The sequence below is a fragment of the Rhinolophus ferrumequinum genome, chromosome 26 (genome assembly GCF_004115265.2).
Source record: "Rhinolophus ferrumequinum isolate MPI-CBG mRhiFer1 chromosome 26, mRhiFer1_v1.p, whole genome shotgun sequence".
NCBI classification, from domain to species: Eukaryota; Metazoa; Chordata; class Mammalia; order Chiroptera; family Rhinolophidae; genus Rhinolophus; species Rhinolophus ferrumequinum.
The window spans coordinates 22,895,200-22,901,659 of NC_046309.1; positions in this window are offsets into that span (position 1 = coordinate 22,895,200).

Below are 6,460 nucleotides of genomic sequence, written 5' to 3' on the forward strand. Positions count from 1 at the left end.
TGGGCACTCACCTCCCAGCACTGCTTGCCTGGAAAATTGGACTGCCCTCTTCTCAGCTCCTGCTACCTCTCATCTAATGCTGACTCTAGAACTTTCCACATTAGCTCTCAACATGTTTTTAAAGCATGAATCACACACTGAATCTCTACTATTCCAAAACAACATCCGAGGCACTGTGGAAAACAGAAGACATATGACAAATACAATAAATGACTAAAATACGAGTTGTGACCAAAACATACTGTGAATGCTGCTGCTGAGTGCCATCCAACAGAAAGGTAGCGGCCGTCTATATGGAAAGCAGCATGTCAAACCTTAGTGACAGTGTGTGATAAGTTTCAACTTGCTCGGTGCAGTTGGGTGTGAGCAATGGTTGAGAGAAGGTGTGTTTTAAGTGTGCGGTAAATCATCCTCCATCATGACAATGCTCCGCGTCCCGCATCACCTCTGGTATACGACTATTTCTGTCAAATAAAAACATTACGGTATGTCCTCATTCACCTTATTCATTGGATCTGGCACCATGTGACTTCTGGCTCGTCCCCAAAGTCAAAATGATTCAGGACATCGAGGCAGCCACAACAGCGAAACTAAAGGCACTTACGACAGAGGATTTCCAGAATGGCTTCAGAAAGTAGCAAGAACGATGGGATAAGTGTGTTCAAAGTGAGGGGGTGTGTTTTAAGGGGGTTAATGGCAACGTGTCTTTTACTGTAATAAATTTTAAAAATTTAATCATTCACCGTATTTTTGATCACACCTCATATAATAAACACCCTGATAAATTGGTCAATGTAGGATAACTGCCGTAACAACCTTGAAAGCTCAGGTCTCCGTACAATAAAAGCACTCATAATTTTCCAGTATTTGTCAGTTTCTATTAAGATGCTTACCTCAGGCACAGCATTTGCTCAATTTATACATGGAAATAAGATGCAGTGAAAATCTTTATTTTTCTACTATCTTTCTCTTGTTTGATGTTTTAAATAGATACATTCTACAGTCTCTTTAAGTTTCTAGACAAACAACCCAGGCAAAGCAAATGCTTCAAACTAAATGCTTTTCATTTTAAATTGTCCTGTAGTCAGTATTTCTAAGCATACAAATCACCTAGAGATACCTTATGACAACACCTGGCACTGGCTTTTTAAATGGGACATACAGTAAATCCTCACTTAATATTAACAGGTTCTTGGAAATTGCAATTTTAAGCAAAACGATGGATAATGAAACCAATTTTATCACAGGCTAATTGATACTCATTTAAATAAGAGTTAAGTTCCTACGGCATATTTCTGGTTACAGAAACATCACTGTACTTCTAAATAAAGACCCAAAGAACTTCTAATGTTAAACGTTGAAATAAACATGAGTTATACATAAAGAAAAATTAATAAAAACAAGGAAAATAATTCTTTTTCAACCCGCTTATTCCAGTTCAGGCCCGCAGTGGCCAGAGCCCCTCCCGGCAGCTCAGGGCCCAAGGCAGGACCAACCCTGGACAGGACGCCCTTCCATCACAGGGCACGGTCAAACCCACACCTACACTCACTCAGACAGACCAGTAGACATGCCAGTTCACCTCACAGGCACAACTTTGGGATGTGGGAGGAAGCTGGAGTCCTCAAAGAAAACCCACGCAGACATGGGGAGAAAAGTGCAAACTCCACACAGTGTCCCCAGCTGGGAATCAATTTTTTTTCTTCTCATCAGTAGTATAACCAAACAATGTTGAACAAAACTATGCCACTCGAGGACCTAATGTAAGCTCTCCAGCTCTCCATAGTTCTTAACTGGTCACATTACTTATTTTTCACAACTTTCTGTTTATAAACATTTTGAATTTGCTTGCACCAGGACCAAAATTATTCTTATCATATTCCATACTGTATTTTAGTTACTAGTGTATTTTATAGTATAAACTGCTTTATGAATCTGTGTTACTCATCTCCATACTCTTAGCATCTAGCAGTGTCTTCTTGCAAGGGATTTAAACATTTGTATTTGTTGAGGTCTACACAACTTAAAATTTAAATACTTTCTACATTGTTCCCATTTTCCCACAAGAAATATTTCACATCCTGGTAACACTTAACCCAGCGGGGCAATTCTGTTCCCCAGAAGACATTTGGCAATGTCTAGAGACATTTTTGGTTCTCAAGACTTGAGGGTCAGGGGTGCTACCAACATCTAATAAGTAGGTGCGAGGGATGCTGCTAAACATCTGACAATGCACAGGATAGCACCTCCACAACAAAGAATCATCCAGAACATGCCAACGATGCAGAGGTTAGGATACTGAGATTTGACCAAAGGAATTGTTCCAGTTTTTACATGTGGCTGTCTAAGATTGTCTGTAACTTAAGTTAGAAGAGTGATACTTGAGTACTTGTGGCAATGACATTGGGATTTTAACCACTTCTTGAATGTATAATTATAATGCTCCCCAAATGCAAAAAACAAATGCAACTTTGTGCATAATGATGTCCTTTAAGTCTCTCAAATTTGCTTTTAAGATTTGCATCCTCTAAAAGGCTATATGTATAATATCTACATACATACATCTAAATAAATGCACATACACATATACCTATTTACACACACATTCTAACAGATTATAGATGATAGATATTAGGTTGGTGCAAAAGTAATTGCGCTTTTTGCAATTCAACCTTTTAAACCGCAATTACTTTTGCACCAACCTAATACATTAGATAGATAGATAGATAGATAGGGCCATTTCAAACAGTGAGCACACAGGGAGCACAGCAAACATTTAATCCAATGAATCATACTATTTGTTTTACTTTCTTTAGGACAAGTTAACTTTCTTTAGGACAAAAACAAAAACACATTTTAAACATTGTCTCAAGAAAGCCACCTAATTAAGCTTCTTTTTTTTAACGTAATCACAATCCAAAAACCCATAACTGGACTTTTTGAACACTTATAAATGACAACCACTGGTGAGTGAAAATGTCTTTTGGCACACTTGCGAAGCCCAGACAAGAAAACAGTTTTGTTATATTAAAGATAAATATACAGAGGGAGCCAAAAAAATGTATACACATTTTAAGAAAGGAAAAAAGCTATGAAAATTATAATACTCAATATATACTGATAACAAAAGATGAATACAAGTCATGTGTATACATTTTTTTTGGCACCCCTGGTATAAATGCTTAAAGGATACGAACATAAATTTTGAAAAATTCTAATGACATACTGGGGAGGTCATAGTAAAACTTTCTACTAGCTAGTTATAATATTAGTAAAATTATTCTAATTAACTGACTCCTATTTATGTTCAGTTACTTACACATATTTCTGGCTGGCCCCTGGTATTGCATTTGATCTAAACAGCTTTTTAAAGTAACTTAGTACCTATTACAATCGTTCTTATTTTAACATATCAACAAGTAGGGTCCCTCTACTGGAGTCAATTTAACAATGCAAAAAGAATTACAATATGACTATCACTTTCCCCTACAACTGATGTTAAACTTGTGAAGGTTTTAAATTAGTTCATCGTTGGAGACTTGCAATTATACACTTTCCTAAGAAAAACTATCTTATTCATTAACATAGGCAAGTAGAAATGGGGAATAAGCAACAGGCGCACACACATACACCATCCCCATCCTCACTTCCCACACCGGCTTCTGAATTTTTCACAAGCAACAGAAAAATAAACTATAATGTCTCCTTTGCCAGCAGTGGAGAAAGTAAAACGTGGCTCTGGATAAACCAAAAACTGAATCATATGGCTCTGAAGAATTTATTACGAAATTATTAAATTCCTTTCATATAAACATTTTAACATGCTGAAGTCTCTAATAATTCGTTAGTTAAGATACTGACTTACAAGGTATACATGACTTACTACCTTAAAATGTAAATGGACAGAAGGGAGTACACCTCTTGTTTGTGTCAAACCTCAATTAAAAAAACAAAACAAAAAAACCCTGAAGTCAGTTTATCTTTAAATCACTAAACTTTAGCTTATTTCTCTGTAGCAGAATCAAATCATGCATATGCTGATCCTGAATCAAGAATTACAATCTGTTTGAGTAATTTAGATTTTGTCATCTAAATAAGGAAATCAACAAATTTTGACTAGCAATTCTAATTTGCAGTTTCAAAAATTGGGAGAAGATTCATCTTAAATGTAGAATTTTAGCAATGCCAAGTTACAGCCTAATTAAGTTTGTCATCCCTAGTTTATAATCTTAATAGAAATGCTATGATTTCATTAAACTGTTAAAATAATCATAACGTATTCAACTGACAATAAGTCACCACTACTCCTGTTAACAAACAATTCCTTGTCACAACGTAAAACATCCTTCATGAACAATCTGGCTCAGCTTTCTAGCTTTGTTCTGACACCACTTCTCTCACCTCACGTCCACTCATCCCAGTCTACTTTTAAGTTCCCAGAATGTATGTGGCTCTTGAACAGTCTTTTCACCTGAAAACCTTCCCTCCTCTATCTGTCTTTAGGAATCAGTTCAAATGAAATCCATGGTAAGTCTCGCAGTGTTTCCAGGGTGCTTTGTACACTCACCTACTGGTATTATAGCATTTCTCAAAATACAGCAATTGTTTGTTAACATGTCTGTCCACCCCACTTCTCTCTCTCTCTCTCTCTCTCTCTCTCTCGCTCTCTCTCTCTCTCTCTCACACACACACACACACACACACGTGCTTAATGTTTGTAAAACCATAAAATAATAAGTAAACATATTTAAGGATTTCTCTTAAAACCCATGTGTTGAAAGATTTCTTTTTAAACATGTGAGAGTTGAGGGAAAACACTGCAATGTCTACACATTCTAAGAGTGTCTCACCCTTCAAACCCAAGCATATGAGACATTTATGTTTCTAGTACTGAAATAATTAATTAGGTCAAGAAGACCATTTTTGAAGTCTAAGGAAAAGGGTACCCATGTTGCACAAACCGAAGGTTGTTAAAAATCTAAAATATGTGGACTTGGCTTTAAAGAAGAAAAGAGCAAAAAAAATTAACTGCCCTTAAAAAGAATGATTGTATGTTTATCAAACACTCAGCTTTATTTAGGCATTTAATTAAGCCATTTATTGCTTCAAGTGTGTCACCACGAACATTTTAATATACACTCCACAGCAGTTAAGGCCTCAATTTTCACCACCTATAAATTGTGAACCCACATTTGGACTGTTTTGTGCCACCAATTGTTACACAAGTTTTGTACAACAAAGATTTTGAATGTGTACTGTATAATACCCCCAAATACTCATTATCCCCCTTGGTGTATATGTCACAAAGAATATTGGCCACATATTTTATTTTTTGATGAGGTAGTTCCATGTCTGGCTATATATTAACAGGTTCCACCCATTACTAAATAATTGCAAAAAATTTTGGTTTACTTCTTTATACACGCTTCATAAAATAGTCAAAGTTTGAGTTCAAAATTTGTCAAAATGTTTTCTGAGTTATTTGGTAAGTAATGGAATTCACACACTGAACGGGGCTATAGCAGCTGGAAATACGGATGCTCCTGATTCTGACAAGGATCTTTCTCTTAAAATAAGGCTGTATGTAAGGCTTTTTCCTGTGACCAATTCCTATAATACAAATAAATTTGAAAAGAAGCATTATATTTAATTAGAACATTAAACAATACCACTAAGCATCTCCAGGCAACATGCTAATAAGCTAACTGAATACTACGGTATATATTAATTTTGAAAGGTTTATAAAATCTCTATGAAAAGATTGCGTATCATGAAATCATGACACTAGGATATCATAAATACCCACAAATGAACCTAACTTAGTTTTATGGGTTGTCCAGTTATAAAAATTAGACTGCAGCAGCTCAGAATTGTGGAATGGCAAAGCTGGAGGAGACCTCTGATATCCCCTATCTAACCCATACCTTTCAGGTAGCAGTGCATAGATTTTACAGTTTTCTGAATAAGTTCTAAGAGGCTCATCAGTGGTTTTGATTAAAGCAGAAATCTAATGGACTGAGTTTAAGTTTCGATATAAAAGAAATATGTAACAAGTATTTTAAAAGCATTAAGGATTTTTCTACTGACCACTCGATAGTATACCTTAAATAAAACCTCCACTATGCAAAATTTATAATTTAAGTAGCACCTATAGACTAAAACCTTAGGAGTGCTTTACAGACTTCCTGCAGCCAGCATCACCCTGGTGTAGTGAGGCCCAGAGTGATGCAAAATTTGATGCAAATTCTAAACGAACTGTCACACCAGGATGTGGTCAAATCAAAAACAGAACAGATTTTTAAGTTCCAATCCAGGGGGTCTCTTTACTAGAAACTGGCCACACTGCCTCAAGTCAAAACATCTATAACCATTATTTTCATTTTATTTGCTGTAATTAGACTACTTTCATATCCCTGGATGGAAGGAAAAGCCAGAGAGATGTTTTAGAAAAATACATTTG